Source organism: Puma concolor, chromosome A3 (assembly GCF_028749965.1).
Source record: "Puma concolor isolate L17-30 chromosome A3, mPumCon1.1.hap2, whole genome shotgun sequence".
Taxonomy (NCBI): Eukaryota; Metazoa; Chordata; class Mammalia; order Carnivora; family Felidae; genus Puma; species Puma concolor.
In genome coordinates this window covers 4,146,558-4,166,309 of record NC_141669.1, presented here as the reverse complement: position 1 = coordinate 4,166,309, position 19,752 = coordinate 4,146,558, and the positions used below count along the sequence as shown (strand labels likewise).

Here is a 19,752-nt window from a genome sequence, read left to right as displayed (position 1 = left end):
AACCGGACACCGCGGACTGCACAAGAAGGTGTGGCCGCGATTCCTCATCCCAGAGCGTCTCCACCGCCTTCTTGCAGAACGGGACAAGGCAGGCTATTTGCACACACATACGCTATGTTCCACGTTCCATGTTCATTCATCCCTGCTGGACTACTGGTGACATTCAGGCCAAAACTAACGCAGGGGTGCCTCCCGGGTGCCAACAGGCAGTAAGTGTGTGGATTGGCCAACCAGGGCGCAGCGACGGGTCTCAACTTCAAAGTGAAGCCAGCCCGCCGCACAGGGAAGTGTCTTATCGCTGGGTCTTGCCAAAATATCTACATGTTCACCGCAAGCACTACTGATCCACATGCTACATTTCTCTTCTCTCGTGTATCCAGGACAACGAGAGAAATCTTTCTATACTTTTGCGAAGCTGAAATTATTTATTCAAATGTTTTCAAAGTTGGCACCATTGCAAAGCACATTTTTTTTTTTTTTTTTTTTTGCCAGCCATTTTCTCTCATTTTTTTTCCTAAGCCCATGTGTATTTTAAGCAAAATCTCATCCATATGGTCCTCATTTCTGGTCTCATAATGCATCTATATGTTGTCCTGTTTGTTATTCGAGATCTTTTTCTTTAGATTTCTCTTAAGGTTTGTATGCTTATTTTTTTGTTTGTTTGTTTCTTTCCTTCAGAAAAAAGGCTTCCTTAGGCGTTATAGAAAATAGTTATATATTAGCGGTTCTGAACATCTCTTTTTCCGCACCTTAAGTAGGGACAGCGTTCATGGTGGCTTCATGATGCTAAGCCAGGAACTGGCTGCTTGATGTTCTGTATCTCATTCCCTCTTCCCACGGACCCTGTAAAGAAGTTACCGCCCCCATTTTGCAAGTGGACCCACAGAAAAGAGAGCATCCTGAGGGGTAAGATACTTCACGTAAAGTCTCACGATTTATAGCACAGTGCCTTGCAAAGCCCACACTCGTCTCCATTATACTCCACTGCCTGGTACCATATCTAATTTGGGTATAAGGCAAGCATTATATGAATGTATGTTTATTCATGGTGCAAATAAAATGTGCCACATTCTCCCTTTGGGAGGATTCCATGGAAGATCTTTGCTCCTCTCTGGAGAGTTCTATATTTTGATACCCTTGTTGGAAAGTCAGCTCCAATATGTCTGTTCTTTTCTCACCCATCATTTGATACCTGGATCAACGGATCGCTGGAGTCCTGGAGACCCTACGGAACTGTAGGAAGCTGGACATACAAATTAGATCCTTCTCTTTGTTGTAATTTTTGCTATGTATTAAAAAAACACTAAATTAAGAGCGTGGGTGCTCTTAAAGAGATGCCAACGTAAGTGGTCACTACAGCAATTGCAATAATGCGAGGGCGACTTTATCCCATGCCCAGGACACAGCAGGCTCTGTGTCTTCACGTCTCACTGTCCTTACCTGCTGCACTGGCCTAATGATAGGTGTTAGTGGTTCTGGTCGCCAACTCCAACGCGCGTGTGTGGGAAGGGTATCCTTACCACCAATCAATTCTTGGACATGAGCTGGACACCAGGTGTCCTGTAATTCCACCCAATTCTGACGTTGCGCACCTAGAGACAGCCTGAAATCCTGCAAGTTGGGTCTCAGTCCTATGACACAGCACCCCCCCAGCCGCCCCCACCCCGACCTCCCTAGATGCTGGCTGCCGGTCCAGGTTGGCACCTGTGTTTGTGACCTGCCAGCTACAGATGGAACGTTCCAACAACCCCCAGCTTGGGTTTGATTCATTTGCTACAGGAGCTTACAGAATTCAGAGAAACACTTGACTTACTAGATCAACTAGTGCACGATACAAGGATAGTACTGAGGAACAATTAGATTGAAGAGATGCTTGGGGACAGAGGAAGGGGAAAGGGCAAGGAGATCACACGTCCTGTCCAGGTGCACTGCTGTCTCAAACCCCCACGTGTTGCCCAACGCAAGAGTTCTTTGAACCCCACCCTTTTGGGTCCCTCTACGGAGGCCTCATTACATAGACACGATTGATTAAACCTTTGAGCGATGACCGTGGATATTCATTCTCCCCCACCTAAGTCTGCCCAAAAGCGAGGGCTGGCGTGGGGAGGAGTGGGACTGAAAGTCTCCACCTTCTACTCTCCAGGTTGGTTCTCCTGCTGCCAGGGCTCCAAAAGCCACCCCGAGAACAGAACAAAAGTCTTTATCACTCTCATCACTTAGAAAATTCCAAAGGTTTTAGGAGCTCTGTGGCAGAACAAGAGCAAATATATATTCTTATTGTGAATCACAATATCTCAGGTACCTTATTCTCCTTGCAAAGAGGTGTTACGAAATCAACACGGGTGACACAAACACCAAATGCTCTCAGTGGCTGACGGCACGATGCGCATGTGAATGGTGCGGTGGATGCCACCTCGGGGTTCCTACCAACCCCTGGGCTGGGGGTTCTATGAAGAAGCCTCCCTGGAAAATCATCCTGGAATTCTAAAGTGTTTGCCTTTCTAAAGGCAGGAATAGACCAGAGAATGTGAGGCTTCAGCGGTGAAGAAAGCATTCATGCTCCTAGGCCAGTGAAGAGCTGAGTTCTGCCTCAAAACCAGGTCTATCTCGGTTCCAAATCCTAGCATGCGGCTGCCGTTGTCGGCGGGAAAGCGGGCAACGCGTGAACTGCCTCTGTTGCTGCTTCTGCCGAGGCTTCCCACGACATACTTGTTGTATTTCAAACATGAACATGACTTGTGTAGGTTGGTTTACATAGGAGTGACATTCAATAAAAGAAATACATTCCTTGATCTTTGATTTGCTTAACAAGCAGCTTTCAACTTTCAGTTTCATTAATTGCTCTGAAAACCTACAATTTAGGTAAAACTAATTACATTCGATTTTACCCATTTGGTGAGCTCTCTTTTAATATAGGTGGGATTGAAAACAATCACTCTCGTCTATACGTGTCATATATGATATGACAATAGGAAATACCAGGAGACATCTATCCACTCCTTCAAAATTAGATCTAACTTGATTTCTAATGAAGGGTTTGCTCTTGCAAGAAATTGCCTTGACAAGTCTTTTCTTCTAGGAATCAATTTTTTTTTCTCTTGTTTCTCTTTAAAACCAATCCTTCTGATACCTTTTATAGCTTCTACAAGGAACGGCCAATGTTAATTATACCGTGGATGCATACTATGGAATTCACACTTTGGTCAGGACAGACATGGTAATTGTCACACCAAGAGGTGGGTGGCAAGACTCCGCAGAGAAGTTCATGGGGGTAGAGAGTCTGGTTCAAAACAAGAAGCTGTTGTGAGCTCTTCCATCAGAACTGAGATTTTGAAGACACTAACAAACACAGTTCTGAACACCCTAATTGCTATTGAAAGTGTGAGTCAGAACTCAGAAATTCAAGAGTGTTGGCCAAGACCTAAGATATAAAGAAGAAACCGGAAATCAAAATGGAGAAAAGGAGGAGATCAGCCACAAGGGGCCCCGTATGTTTTACACCCAAGGCTCACCGAGCAGGTCAGGCTTTGCTGGGCTAGCCAGATCAGAACGATTCTATCCACATGGCATCATACTCCCTAAAGGTCCTTCGCACGATAACACAATACCTGACACAAATGCAAGATGTCTCCCCGTGCCACGCCTATTTGGTAGGAAAACAAAATCGCGTTGATGGGGAACAAAAGGCTTAGATTTACAAATCATACTCAAAATATGGGAACCCAGCCTTACTCAAAGCCACTCTGCAGGACGTCTCAAGGAATATGACATATCCCATAAGGAAACGAACGGCCTTGACTGTCCTTATCCTCAACCTCAGCACACCTTCCTTCCAGTTCTTTCTGCAGATGCGGCGTAGGATTTGGGCAAGTTGGTTCGCCTCTCCCAAATTCATCCCTTCCTTATTTAAATGGCGATAAACATCTTCTCTCATGCAAGGCGGTTAGAAACTAGTTAACGATAATAAGGTTATCGTTATCGTGAAGGGCCTCGCAGACAGCAGATGCATACGTGTCGATGGATTCTTTTTCTCCCCCTTTCCCACCGTCCCCTTCTATTCCAGAAGGTAGCTTTGTTGGGCTGAGCCCCGGGTGTTGTATGTAAGCGATGAATCACGGAATCTACCCCCCCAAACCCAGAGCACACTGTATACACTGTCAGTTAGCTAACTTGACAATAAATTATACTTAAAAAAAAAAAAAAAAAAAAGAATCCATGAGAAAATGGCAGAGAAGGGCATTCGTTATTCCGTGGTGTCTTCCTCCGCTTCCGGACAGAGACTTTTGTAACGCAGCTCTCGTACTGCTCTGGGTGTCTATTCCAAGAGGAGCGCCTCCGGCCCCTCCTAGCCCCTTCAGACTGCAGACCAATACATCCAAGTAGGCCAGCAACCGTCCAGTGTGCTTGCCTTCCACCTCCGAGCCCTGAGCAGAGATAGCAGCTAAATCACACTGCACATGTACTCAAGGTGACTGAATCCCATGGTTGTAGACAATAGGTTTTGTCTCAATTCGCTGATAGTGGTGCCTTCACTCCTTCCTCCCTTCCTTCCAATAACACGATGAGGCCCCGTGTGGCCTGGAATCTCTGCATCGGAGGCCAGTAGCAGCTGCCGCTGCAGATCAATGTGCCTGTGGGCTGCCCTGCGCCGGGAATGGGACCCGACGAGCAGAGAAAGCTTGTCACCTTTGATTACTCGCCTTCTCCCGGTGCTAAAGAAACAAGATGTGAAGAATGGCCTCTCAAGAACATTTGATCCAGCCTGCAAAATCCCTGCAACTTTAACCCTTCCCTGCTGGAGATCCATGTATGGTCCTCAGAGGCGTTTTCAATGGAATGTCATTTCCAATCAATGGCCTACACGCAGACACGCCAACATGGCAGACTGCGCCGGGAAACCATCCCGTATTAAGAACGGACAGAGAACAGGCGGAATGTACTCTGTGTCGTTTCCCTTCAGCGACACGTTGTGGTTAGGACGGCACTGGACTGAGCCACGGGCAATCTGGCTTCTAGTTTGTCTTCAGCGAGCCACGTGAGCCAGGCTGCCCCCATCCATCCAAGGAAGAAGCCAGAGAGGTTGGCATCTGAGGGCCCGTCCAGGCCTGAAATCCCCAACATTGTGCAGCAGCCAAGGTCCAGGGCTGGAGACGAGCAGGCATGGTTTACGGTCAGCTCCATGACTGACCTGCGAGTCACCAGACCTTTCTTTGAGTTTGTTCACAAACATGGGGATCATAAGCGTGCCTAATACGTAGAGTTATTTTGAGGGTTTTAATACGGTAAGTCAAAGTATTTAGTTCAGTGGTTGTCCTATAGAAGGAACTTAATAAATTAAAAACCATATTCATGATTGCTTAGAGGATCTGTGTAACTGCTGATCACTGTTGATGAATCTACAAATCAGATGGCTTTAAAGTTGATTGTTCGGTAAAGACAATGAACTCGTCGGGAAAGATGTGAGGGTTTCCGTTTCGGCAAATGCCCCTGCATTACTCCGCCACAGAAGGTACCAGAAAAAAACAAACAAATGGACCAACAAAGAAGCACAGAGCACGTAGAACGTTGCTCCCTGAATGACATCCGAGGCCTGGCCGCTCAAGGGCCCGGCTGCTCTCCTGAGCGCGTGCTGGCTCCTCTGTGCCTTCTCATTGCTAGCGGCTCTGCTCACACCGTGTAAGCAACTCGTAGAAACCCCATTGACAGTCAACCTGCATAGAAAAGCCAAAGGAAAGAGTCAATGCAATTAACCCAGAGTGAAGTCCTGCTTCGAAAAAATTCTCCCACTCTATTCTTGGATTTATAGTACAAGGTTTTCACTGTAATGGCTCTTGTAAATTAATTGCAGACACAATTGTGTACGGGCATCCTCAGAATAAGTGGCAAGTAGTTAATTGCACCCCGAATTAGCCAATTCTGCCCATAATTAACCATTTGAAGACAATTAATTGCATGCATAATATTTGCACCTGCGACTAATTGGAGGCCCTTATATTGTTCCTGGAAGAAAGAAGGAAAGAAAGAACAACACCAACAACAAAAGAGCCAGGGACTACTCTTGAAATGTCGTCTTGCACAGTCCACGGTCCACGGAGCTGGGAGGAGAGTTGAGCTGAGGGGCGACTGGACCAGGCTACAGCTGCCCCGGTGGCAAAGCGACCTTAAACCCTCGGGAGCAGCAAGGTCGGGGGGACATTATTTTTCGCTCGCGCTCCCCTTATCACTACTGCCAACTGACTGTACTTAAACTTAATTTCTTCAGCTATCTAATCATAAAATTGGAGGCTATTTAACGTGTGGAAAAACTGAGACCAATTTACCTTTTGCAATAGCGCTGTCGTTTTAAAAGAAAGGCTAAATTCTCTCATTTTTGCTATCGTTTTATCCACGGGCAGCTCACTGCTTGCCACGGTCAAGAGCAAACGCTCTCCCAGCCCTGTGGGCCATGAGAAGAATAATCACATATGTATCATCATTCCAGAGGGGTTATGTTTGTCTGGATTAGCGCCCCCTGTCACGCTCAAAACAAAACATTGCTTATTAGTAATAATGACAGTGGTAGTAATACCAAAAACGACAATCTCTACAATCCCCCATAGTAAATAGTAAATTCTTTCCCCCAGTGCTGTCTGCAACCTCGTGTAAGTTGTCAGAGCAATTCAAAGAAGATATTTTATGTCCATTCTGTAGATGAGAAAATTGTGTAGAGAAACTGTCTACTTTAGCTAATGTTGCACAGGTAATAAGTCATTGGAAATATAATTTAAACTGGGGTAATCTAATCCATGTAAAGTGCTTGGTAGAGTGAATACTCCCTCAGTGAGTGATACAGTGAGTACTCAGTTAAGATTAGCCAAAGCACTTATATCCCCATTAAATTCTAAGTTTATTCTCTTAAATGGCCACATTGAGGATGGCGTTGTAATACTTAGAGATAAATATTAAGCAGTCATCGTATTCCAGTTACTAAGTGCTTCACGCGAACTAAATCAATTTGAATTCCACAAGAGCATGAGACGATATCATCATTATCCCCATTTTACAGATGATAAAACTGAGGTGGAGAAATGTTAACTAACTAGCTTAAGAATGTAAAACCATCAAGGGGATGAGATGGAGGATTCCAACACTCGAATTCTGGCTGTAAAACGTGCGTCCTTAACTGTCATCCTATATTACGTCTTTCAACCTGAACAGATGGGTTGGTCTGTAAAAAATGTGTCTGTGTGTACATAAACTGGACGCGATGCCTCTGTCTGTTAAAAATCAATACGTAAAACAATAACAACAAAAAACCTGTCTTGGATGACGAATGCCTGTTTTCCAAATGAGAGCAGAACCACATCGTCTCTGCTCTAGGAAGAGGAGAGGAAAATCCTGTTTACTCCCCACATAAGAAACTGGAGCCCACTGGCTACAAGTTGGTTCTAGAAGGAGGAGCTCTCGCTGATGACTCAGAAAACGATTTGAAGAATCATCAAGAGAAGTGGCCAGGAAATGAAACACAGAGCAGAGACAGAGCAAAGTGTGGACGCCAGCCCAAAGCACATGGCATGGTAAAAGAGGAGGGGCTTGTGCAGGTGATTCGCAGGAAACGAGACACCAACAGGGAAGGGTGAGGTCAACATACAGGATGCTGTGCCCAGCACAGGGGCTGCCGTTGGTGATCCAGGTTTGGCTCACCCATGTGGGCTCATCCTGGGCTGTCCTGACGGTCTCAGGAGGACCTGTGGCTCTTTAATGGGCAGAATGGCTTCCTGCAAGGGTCTCCTTCTTCGTGGAGGTGGAACCATGCTATACTACAAGCTGAAAGATACTAATGGTTGATATACCATTGTGTCAAAGAATTCAGGAGTGCCAGTTAGATACTTTGTGAGGAGTCAACAGAGCAGGGTTCACACAAAAGGAGGAGAGGGAGTGGAGGCTCCCAGTGAGGTGAGCAATCACCACAGTTCAGCCTCAGAACTGACACCAAACTCCTGGCAGTTGGGAAAACAAATAAATACAAACATTTTGGTGGGGGGCTGGGTATGAGTTTTCTCATGTGACAATGATAAGCTGTAAAGGCATCAGGACCCTTTATGGGTTACCCCTGCCCCCCACCCGGCCCCAGAAATAAACCTACAACATGGCATGGTCAATTTTACTGGTAAACATCTTGAACACAGCAAAGCCAATGATAGACGAGTAGCTACTCAAGTAGCCTGGTCAGAGTGTGGCCACTGATCCAGTCGCCATCATATTGAGAGACTGGTCTCCCAATCGGGTGCAAACCCAAATAAATCTTCCTTCAGCTTGTGTTTTCCCAGCTTGTACACAGCATGAAAGAAAGGGTGTTCTAACATGTCCCTGAATCATGGTGATCCGTACATGAGCAGAACCCCACCTTTCCTTCATTTGCTAGTGTAACTCCTGATGCAGACCCAGTGGTGGCAGCATGGTATCTCTTCCTTCCTTCCTTCCTTCCTTCCTTCCTTCCTTCCTTCCTTCCTCCTTCATTCCTTCCTCTCTCCCTCCCTCCCCCCTTTCTTTCCTCCCCCCTCTTTCCTTCTTTCTTCTTTCCTTCCTTCCTTCCTTATTCTTTCCTTCCTTCCTTCCTTCTTCCTTCCTTCCTTCCCCCCTCCCTTCCTTCCTCCCTCCGTTCCTTCCTTCCTCCCTCCCTCCCTTCCTTCCTCCCTTCCTCCCTTCCTTCCTTCCTCCCTTCCTCCCTCCCTTCCTTCCTTCCTCCTTCCCTCCATCCCTCCTCCCTCCCTCCCTTCCTCCCTCCCTCCCCCCTTTCTTCCTTCCCTCCTCCCTTCCTTCCTCCCTTCATTCTTTCATTCATTCCCTCCTCCTTCCTTCCTTCCTTCCTTCCATCCTACCTTCCTTCCTTTCTTTAAGTTTATTTATTTATTTTGAGAGAGAGGGAGAGAGAGAGAGAGAGCATGCATGGGGGTGAGCCAGAGAGAGATGGAGAGAATCCTAAGCAGGCTCTGCATTGTCAGTGCAGAGCCTGGTGTGGGGCTCAAACTCATGAACTGTTAGAGCATGACCTGGGCTGAAATAAAAAATAAGACACTTAACCGACTGAGCCACCCTCATGACTAAGGGACACCACTAGGCATCTCTAGTATGGGTTCTTTAAAATGCTGTTTTCTACTGGTAAAGTGGTCCTGTCTTTTCTCCAATCCATATCTGTCATTTACTTAATTGTCAATACTAATTTGTTTTTTGGTCATGGATTAATGTGAAATGTATGAACCCACAGTCTACCTTTCTCTTTGCCACAGGACAGCATAGCTAGCATTGTAGTAACTCTTGCGTATTACAGGTTATTCACAGTAACCGTTTGGAGGTAAACAAGAGTGGCCTTGACCTCCAGGACGCGAACCCTCTGCGTCCTGTAAGTTGGAATACCCAGGTCACCATGGTGGGCAGCCATTCCTCCTGCTTGCCCATTTTCTTTGTGCACAACACGCTAATGTTGCCTAGTGAAAACACTCCAGCACATACCACAGACACTCATTTGCTGGAAGAATCATTTATCCTGAATAATTTGTGGCCTCCCATCGTGGTATGCCAATCAGGAGGGCCACCCCATCAGGCCTAGGGAGTCGCCACAGTTAGCTAACATTTATGTATTACACACCTTTGGGGCTTAAAAAATTTTTTTTAACATTTATTTATTTTTGAGATACAGAAAGAGACAGAGCGTGAGCAGGAGACACAGAATCCGAAGCATGCTCCAGGCTCTGAGTTTTCAGCCCAGAGCCCGACGCAGGGCTTGAACTCACGAACCATACGATCATGACCCGAGCCAAAGTCAGACGCCCAACTGATGGAGTCAGCCAGGAGCCCCCACATTTTGGGATTTTTAATAGATGTCCAAGGTGTCAAAGTTGTGGTAAGCCAACGTCTTCATATTATTTAGTTTTTTTTTTTTAAGTTTATTTATCTTGAGAGAAAGAAAGAGAGAGAGAGAGAGAGAGAATTGAAAGTGAGCTCCGCACTGTCAGCAAGGAGCCCAATGAGAAAGCCGATCTCACCAACCATGAAATCATGACCTGAGCCAAGATCCAGAGTTGGACTCAACCAACTCAGGCACCCAGGTGTCCCTAGATTCCTATCATTATACACATTTGTTAATGCCTCCTTCCCACATTGGATTTTCAGTCCCTATTCTGTCCCTGGACAGAATGTCAGCGTGGAATTAATGTGCGCTGGGGGATTCATCATCGGCCACCGTGACATCTGTTATACTCTTACGCTTTTTCTCCTATAGCCCACAGAAACTTAAATTTAAAGCTTCCTTAACAAAACTGCCAAGCGCCGTGTCAAATGCATGCTCTATGAAGGGAGGTCAGTGTCTGCCAGCTTCCCCGTCCCCAGGTGGGTGCCCGCAGCAGTGAGGGCGTGGCTGCAGGGGAGGGCAGGGGCGGGCAAGACGGCTGGGCAGGGGAGAGGACCCAGGAGAGAGAGGAAAGGCGAAAATACCCCTGTCTGAGCTCAGATCAGCCTTCTAGCCCTTCTAAGATTCCTACTTCTCCCCCAGAGCCCCCACCCCCATATTTATTCCCATGACACCCGTTACTGTTCACCGAAACCTAGAGACCCCCCTCCCCCTGTCCCTGCGCAGCCCCACAAAAGCACGCAGATCCAGCTAGGATCTGGGAGCCTCCAGACTAGCCCACGAGCGTGAAGTCATACATGCATAATTTATACAGCCCGATGCCACCACATGCAGAGTCGTACAAAAGCCATGAAAAGAACTGCTCCTAGAATACGAGGCACGAATCAGAAGGCGGTGCCCCCGGTGGCGTTGCGGAACATGGGCCTTCATCGCGTTGAAATGTCTCCCCGGCCTCCGTGGCGCGTCTCAAACTACATCTCTTTCCAGCCCAGCGACAACAACGCCTTCTCTCACATTATTTGCAGGGTGCTCACCTCGCCCGCTCTTCAAACATGACCTAATTGCCACCTGCCAGGCAGTGGCCCGGGCGTAAAATGCGGCTTTTTGTGTAGGAAGGCGGAATCATCGTACAGTACCTCGCATCCGAACAGCCCGATTGGAAAGACAAGGGGGCCGGGGAAGAGGTCAGGATGAGAATTAAGGATCTCTTTCCCATTTACCTAGGAGTCCTTCCCAACCCTCAATACATGCGTTTTCAAAAACGGTTGTTAAAAAAAAAAAAAAAAAATGGAAGAGAACGAAAACTCACAAACTGGATTTGCCAAAGACAAAAAAAAAAAAAAAAAAAAAAAAAATCTCTCAGCGGGAGGCGTCCCTTGTTGGGAGTGAGTCTGAGTGTCAGGTTGGAGCTTCCGGCACCTTCTCCCAGCTTTCGCCAAGCCTGGCCTTCTCAGTGAATCAACCACGGAGGATCCTTTTTATCAAGATCCCGCTGTTGTTTGCCCCTGGCTTCTGGAGGTCTGGTCTTCGAGATGGAATATTGGTGAAACAGGGAGAAGAAAAGAAAGAAACCTACTGAGTGGATGAGTGTTTTGTTCTGGAATCATCTCCGTGAGAGCGGAGAGATGAAACCGGGCTGAGTGTGCTTGTGGAATCCATTGGGATCTCGCCTGATAAAAAGGCTGGGTTTAAACCCGCCAGGCCAGGGGCATTTTCAGCCGTAGGCTGAGGCTCTCTGGTAACTGGTGCATCGTCACACGAGTCCCTTAAAAATACCCAGGACCAGGGGCACCCGGGTGGCTCAGTCGGTTGAGCGTCCGACTTCGGCTCAGGTCATGATCTCGCGGTCCGTGAGTTCGAGCCCCGCGTCGGGCTCTGTGCTGACAGCTCAGAGCCTGGAGCCTGTTTCAGATTCTGTGTCTCCTTCTCTCTGACCCTCCCCCGTTCATGCTCTGTCTCTCTCTGTCTCAAAAAAAAAAATAAATAAACATTACAAAAAAAAATTAAAAAAAATACCCAGGGCCAAACTGAGGTAACAACGTGTGTCAGCTCACACTTCAGCAAAAATTAAGAAATAAAAAGTACCCGGACAAAACACTGAGACTTTGAGGAGAGCCTCTACGAGGCACTGTTGCCTTTGCAGGGTTAAAACCAACAGTAAATCAGGGTCACAGTTTATTAAAGATGTGCTCGCTTTATGTGGTATAAAGCCAAATTCTGCCCATAAGGCTTTACATCTAGAATCTCGTTCGGGGCCGCGGCGGGGACAGGAAGACAGGCATTATTAGATTTTTACTGGCAAATAGGAGAGAATCCTGTGACTTGAACAATCAGGCAGGGATACAGGTGAGGGGGTGGGAACTTACCTTTTTTTTGTTTTTTGGTTTCTGTTTTCTTTTTAAGAGAGGGAGAGCGAGCATGAGTGGGGGAGGGGCAGAGAGAAAGGAGACAGGGTCCCAAGTGGGCCAGTGCAGAGCCCGATCTGGGGCTCGAGTCCATGAACTGGGAGATGGTGACCCGAGCCTAAGTCAAGAGTTGGACGCTTCACCCACGGCGCCCTCCCCCACCAGGCACCCCGAGCGTGCAGAGCCTTGGCAAAGGAAAGAAGCAGGTATTTCAGATTTAAAAGTAAAGTTAAGCTCGGAGAAAAACACCCACTTTCTTAGGAACTGTCATTTGTTTCTGACAACTTTGGTCTGTATGCGGTTTGGAAAAGAACCGTCTCTTTAGAAGATAACACGCATGTGGCTACACCATATCCATAACATGTGTAGAGCATGGGTTGAAATCATTACGAAGCGGGTACAGTACTTTGTGCTGAGGAAGTTAAATGCACTTCAGGGACTGGAGTGTGCCGGAACCATCTCTGGGCACCTTGGAGGAATGGTCAAATCCAACATTTAACTGAGAGTCGCTTGTCTGTCACTCACCATCCTTACTCCCCTAGGAAAACCGGGATTTGGGCTGTAACCCTACCTCGCGGCATTTCCTTTTCCTTTTTCATTTCATCTATATAGGATATATGTGGGTTTTACCAAGACAGAAGCCTCTGAAAATGAAAAAAACAAACAAAAAAACCCAAAAACCGAAAAAAAAAAAAAAACCCAGGCTTCGTAACCAGTGAGACAAGGCATCTAAGCTCTGGTGGTCTTCCAGATGCCTTCAAATTACACAGGAACCCGGTAAACACAGGTACCAACATCAGACACGAATGAGGCCACTCGTGGTTGTCCAGACACAGTCTGGTGTCGAGTAAGGTCCTGGCTTCCAGACAGTGCCTGCCCCCGCCCCCACCACCAGACTTGATCTTGACTGGCAGAGATAAAGTGTTCAGAGCCTTCGGACAAGAGTTGGAAAACTCGATCAGTGACCTTACAAAAACAGACATCATTGTTCTTCAGTTGGCCAGGTGATCTAACACAGGGCTCCTCGTCGGCTTTCTGTGAAGGAGCCAGAGGGTTTCAATTTGTGGAAATGAGCCGCAAGGAGAGGTTCAAGGTGATGCTCAGGTGAGAATGAGCTGGGGTTTTCTCCCACCGAAGGCTTGCCGTTTCCTATACGGGCACATGAAGCAAGAGTGCGACACCCAAGGAAGATACCTACTGGGTACATTTTGGGCAACAGCATTACATGAGGGAGGCAAGTCGCAGGACATTCAAAAGGAAAACAGTAGATTCATGCTGCAGGGGACGATATTTACTGGCTTGAAACAAACAGGCTGTCTTTGTTTCCGCAAAATAACATTTTTGGTGTCAGGGAATTGTCATGGCTGTCCACTCGGTGCCACAGGCCATCACTTATCACTTTTTTTTTTTAATGCTTTCTCCAGAGCCAAACAAAGGCAGTTTAACTTTTTTAATGTTTATTTAGTTTTGAGAGAAAGAGAGAGAGAGAGAGAGCATGAGCAGGGGAGAGGCAGAAAGAGAGGGAGACACAGAATCTGAAGCAGGCTCCAGGCTCTGAGCCATCAGCCCAGAGCCCGACGCGGGGCTTGAACTCACAAACCGTGACATCATGACCTGAGCCAAAGTCGGACGCTTAAGTGACTGAGCCACCCGGGTGCCAAAAACAAAGGCAGTTTGAAGGGCAGCCTATGGAAACAAGGCCTGGGCTTAGCAGTTTGAGGCTAATCCCCCAGACTCTCGCTTTGAAGGCCACTTGTGCAAAATGGGTGGAGACAGTAACTTCATAGTGGCACAATTTCTGACTGTGATTGCTGCTTCCCTTGGGGCACGTCGGGTAGAATAAAGTAGGCAAAGGAAGCATGCAAAGGACGTGCATGCTCTGGGGGAAGGTGGCTTAGGCGCTCTGGAAAGTGAAGCAGAGGACAGGGTTTGTCTTCCAGGCCAGAGCTCAACATTCTGCACACCGGAGGCCAAAGGCATCCCAGCCCCCGAGTTATGGATGAAGCCTTACAGGAACACAGCCGTGCCCACTGGTTTGCGTGTTGCGTATGGCTCTTTTCAAGTTCAAGTAACAACAACAGAGCTGAGGCGCTGTAACGACGTCCTTGTGACTTGCAAAATCGATGTTATTTACTACCTGGCTCTGTATAGAAAAGGTCTGCCGGCCCCTACTTGTAAGCAAGGGACAACTGCTAAAATGCGTCTTTCCATAATGACATGGGATTAACAAAAGAGGCTAGAAACGCAAGGAGTAGGCGTTCAAGGTCATTTTAAATTCTTCCCGTTCCATAAATTTGGGGTCTCTCGCTGATTTTAGAAAAATTGCACGAGCAACAACAATGTATTGAACCAGCATGCTAGGTAGTAATTGAGTTAAGTTATTTCTTGATCATTGCAATCGATTTTCTTTCATTATTTCTCACTCTTGATTCTCTAAAGAGTTGTGCACCGAGCTAGAGCCAACTAATGTGTGTAGATCAGTGCGTGGTTGAGGCACAGTTGATTCCTGGGACACAGTGGCAAGCAGCACATCCTGAGTTCTTCTCCAAATTGCCAAGGCTTTGTTATTTAAACAGACACCTTTTGCATCTTTACCCAAAAGCAGTGAGCCAGGGAGCGTTTCTGGGTCACTTCCTGGGTTTCAAATACTATTGCAATTTACAAAATTGGGGGGCGCACCTCCAGAGCCCAAGTAATATGGAATAGGTTATACAGAGCACTGGTTCTGAATATTTAAATAAGAAGCGTGCTCATCCGCTGAGTGGCCAAAAGCCAAGCTTTCGATACGGATTTCCTTAATCGAGAAGACGTGCTGTGTTCCAATTAGACTGTGTACTGTTGTGCGTTCTTAGCACAAGCCAAAGGGACTTATTTTCCATTTGAACATGGAGAGAGCTTCTCCTTTCCCGTGTGATCAGGATCTTCCACTGCGGTTTCCGGGAGTCATAATTCTGGGCAAGAGCAGAGCTTGGTTGAGATATGGGTTATTCGTATCTTGTGGCATCTCAAGAAGAGTTTGCATGATGCCAATGTGTTCTATGTTTTTTATTTGTTTTGTGAGAGAGAGAGAGAGAGAGAGAGAGAGAGAGAGAGACAGCACAAGTGGGAGAGGGGCAGAGAAAGGGAGAGAGAGAATCCCAAGCAGGCTCCGGGCTGTCACCGCAATCTCAACGAACCTGTGAGATCAGGACCTAAGCAGAAACCAAGAGTCGGACGCTTAAACAACTGAGCCACTCAAGCATTCCACTTATTTGTTCTAAGATTTAGTCAGTAACCAAAGGGAACGGCCTGTGGGTTTGTAAGGCTCTGAGGAAGTGAATTTATATATCACCCTCTCGAAACATGGAGTAACGCGTTGCTGAATATTCACTGGTCCTCATGCATTTGGTTGGTTTCTTTTCTTCATTTCTTGTCTCAGGTATCAAAGTTCATGAACAAATTGATCCTGGTTTTCCCCTCAGAAATAAGCTTTTTTTTTTTTTAATTTCTCACTTTTGTAGCACGTTTTTCCAGCATTTTGGAGAATTCTCATAAAGCATTTGACTAAGAGATGCGGGAGAAAGGGAAAGGCTTTTGAAGGAAGTCAAAATGACATGTGCATCCCCAACGCAAGCCTCACTGGCTGGCATGATCTTGGGACAGTAAGCCTCATTTATCTCTTTGACCATCTTCTTACCAATCTATAAAACAGGTAGGATCTGAGAATCACAGGAAAAGCAGCAAAAGTAGCTCGATTCTCCTAGGCTTCCAGAAGCCTGCGGTGGGCAGGTAGGGTCAGAACAATACTCTCCAGTCCGGTTTCCTCAAGTCATTGAAGCGGGTGCCGCCACGGAGCATTTGGCTCCTGATGCGCCAACACGGTGTTCTAGACAAAGTCACCTTACGAACCTTCCAACCTCTTGCGTATATTGGGGTGACAGACGCCCCTCCTCACTGTGCTGTGAGACGTTCATGGACCATGGCTCTCAGAACCGGGTCACCGTGACCCTGACCCGGCAATCTCCCTCTCCATGCTGACCAGGGCTGGGTTGGGAGGTAGCATCTATGGAACTTCATCCTTCTTTCTCATCAGTCACCATTGAGAAAGCTGCTTTACACTTCTCTGCATGTTCCTGTTTTCAGACATTGCACTGACTGTATCACCAACAACCCTCGGGCTGAGGTTCCTCTCACCAATTTTTCTAACACTTTCTAATGTGAGAGAGCCTCGGTGCAAAGCTACCGCCCATCTCTTCTCTGGGGGCAGCTTGGGCTACTGGAATGAGACAGCCGAGACGGGACAGCTTAAAAAACAGAAGCGTGTTTTCTCCCAATTCCGAAGACTGGAAGTCCAAGGTCAAGGTGCCAGTAGGGTTTATTTCTGGGGAGAGTGTTCTCTTGCTTGCAGATATCTGCCTTCTCGCCACATCCTCACGTGGCCTCCTCTGCGTGCGTGTGCAGGGACAGAGGAAGTTCCGGAGTCTCTTCCTCTTCGAATCAGGACATCATCCCTGTAAGATCAGGCCTCACCCCTGTGATGCCACCGCAACTTAGCTACCCCTTAAAGGTCCTGTCTCCAAATATAGTCACATTGGGGGTGAGGGCTTCAGTCTATGACTTCCAGGGGACACATTTCAGTCCAGAACAGGGCTTCCGGGTTTCTAAGAATTCTAAGAATTGGCCTCACGCTGGTTCAAATCTCACGCAACCTGTGGCTGTAGTCATGAGAATGGATGAATACATAATCCAGGGTGCAGCATACAGAGCCCGGGCTGTGAAGGTCAGCCTTTTCCACCACCACCCCCTCGTATGCTCAAGAAAGTCTAAACAATGCTTTAAGAAATGGAATCTGTTCCTGGGATTTCTTCATGTCAAGAGAGAGTTACTGTTTATAGATAGCTCTGGAATGATGCCCGCTGTTGCCTGGTTACATCGCCTCCTGGACACCAAGCTACTGACACCACTTCATGTGCCAACTACATGATCACCAGGTGCCTTGTGTCCCTTCACCTCCCTTCGAGGATGACTTCTCCCCATCAGTGTCTGGGAAGGACCTGTGAGGCGGAAGCCAAACCACTCAGAAAAACAGGATGATGCGCTTGAAAAAGCGTGACCCTTTGGCACAAACAGGGGCTCCCTGCACCCGCAGGTGGGACACCACAGCTGGCCAGCCTGCTCCGGGAGCGCTAGGGTATGGCTTTCAAAGACAGCCATCTCGGGAAGAAGGGCTTGTCTATGTTCAGAACAAGGGTCTGATGATCAGCTGCGTCCACATGAGGGGCATAAAGCTTTAGCTTCAATAAAGGGAGAGATCAAATGCCTACGAAGTCATGAGGAATACTGCGCAAATCAAACTTACAATTAAAACGTAATTCCTGTCCTTCTCCTGATGCACAGAATGCTCTTTTCTTTTCTGGACCGATGCCAGGGTATGCCATCAGAAGGCAGATCAGATGCTCACATAGAACACCCCGATGCCTGCCTGGCGGATCTCCGTGATGTATGCGCTTTCATGGATGGAGCATGAGACCAGGTGAAGAGAAGAGGGACAGGGCACAGGAAAAGGTGCCGACGGCTTCTTTAAACAGTAGTGAAGTTTACACAAAAGAAGCCACCGTTTTTAATCCCCCCAACTCCCTCCTATCACCCACCGCAAGAACAAGGATTTGAAATCAGTCAGAAAAAAACTGGAATGATTATTGATGAAAGGTTCGAAGAAGATATCTCATCAGAGAGCTGAATTTTCATCATGACGTCAAAATATCCTACCCCAAGGACCCATGCTGGCGGTAAGCTTCCCAAGGAGCAATTTTAGAATGCAAAAATTTACCATGCTGACTGTTAGTCAGAACGCGCTTTTAAAACCAAAGAGTTTTCATTCATTTTTCATTGAAACTGACTGGGGCCCCACAGCAATATTGGCTATACGCCAAGGAGTGGGGACCTGTGTCACCAAATCCAGTCTCTACACTCAATCACCCAGACTCAGGCCAAAGAAAGAGATGTGGAGGTCAAAATTCTCTTTTCTATAAATAGCTTCCTTTCAGAAGAACACGCTTCCTACTTTATTGCTCCCACAGACACCTCCCAGGACTCATGTTTTCAAAACCACTATTCTCTTTAGTTTCAGAATAATTTTGGAGAAACCTTGCAATGCAGCCTTGCTTTTCAGAGACACATGTGCCCAATGCCCGGCCGTGCTCCTTTTGGGCAGGTAGATAGTTCACATTTTTGAGATCGTTCTGCCTTTTTCTTGTTTGTGTCAGACAATCCCGTCCTACCAACTTGGGACCACTCGGCTTCCGCGGGATGGTAAGGAGAGAGCAGCCCCGTTGTTCTGGAATCCCATATTCTTTCAGAACACTCGGTTGAGTAAAGTGATAACGATGTTATGTGCAGGCCTGTTGTCATGTTTCATCAAGTTCTTTACCGAGCTATATAACCTCTCCTAAAAACTACCTGAATGGTACAGTTCAGAGAAACGTTTGAACAGAGCTATTCTGTTGCTTCCAGAATTCATGAGGGTGGAGGTGTTGGGGTGCAAAGTTTGAGGGGCTCATATTATTCACATGGAGCGATTCTTAAATTCTTTAAGAAAACACAAAACTTAAAAAAAAAAATCCTCATCTTTGACTGTGACCGTTTTGCTATAAAACCTCACTCAGGGGCGCCTGGCTGGCGCAGTCGGTTAAGCGTCCGACTTCAGCCAGGTCACGATCTCGCGGTCCATGAGTTCGAGCCCCGTGTCAGGCTCTGGGCTGATGGCTCAGAGCCTGGAGCCTGTTTCCGATTCTGTGTCTCCCTCTCTCTCTGCCCCTCCCCCGTTCATGCTCTGTCTCTCTCTGTCCCAAAAATAAATAAACTTTAAAAAAAAAAAATAAAAAAAAATAAAACCTCACTCAGGGCATAAAATTATGCCTATTTTCATTTGTTTCCAGAGTGAAAAGAGGCACTTGAAGATGGTACCTTTTTATAATTTTTTTTAAATGTTTTTATTTATTTTTGAGACAGAGAGAGACAGAACATGAGCAGGGGAGGGCCAGAGAGAGAGGGAGACGCAGAATCTGAAACAGGTTCCAGGCTCCGAGCGGTCAGCACAGAACCCCACGCGGGGCTCGAACTCACAAAACCGTGAGATCATGACCTGAGCTGAAGTCGGATGCTCAACCGACTGAGCCACCCAGGCGCCCAAGATGTTACCTTTTAAAAGTTGAAATGTATCCACTGTGTCCCATCTTCCAGGCCCTGTTAGGCCAAGTGTCCTACATGCGTTAGCTCGTTCGATGCCTGTGACAACCCAGACTATTAATTCCACTCTGGAGATGAGGAAATCAGGGCTTTAGGCAGACTCAATATCATATCCAGGGCCACACAGGAGAGAAAACGCCTCTGGACTTACCACGAATAGGGGCCATTAAGTCTAACCATCTGTCTGCCTCGGTTAGAGTTCCGATGGGAGACATGCTTCAAACAGGAGAA

General features: G+C 47.0%; 1 long non-coding RNA gene across 1 annotated transcript in view; it reads right to left on the bottom strand.

The window, feature by feature from the left end:
• LOC147582194 (uncharacterized) overlaps positions 1-19,752 on the bottom strand; it is a 106,628-nt gene that overhangs the window by 12,801 nt on the left and 74,075 nt on the right. The window contains exon 2 of the long non-coding RNA XR_015248832.1: positions 3,733-5,711. This is a non-coding gene — a long non-coding RNA (uncharacterized LOC147582194). The remainder of the gene's footprint in view (positions 1-3,732; positions 5,712-19,752) is intronic.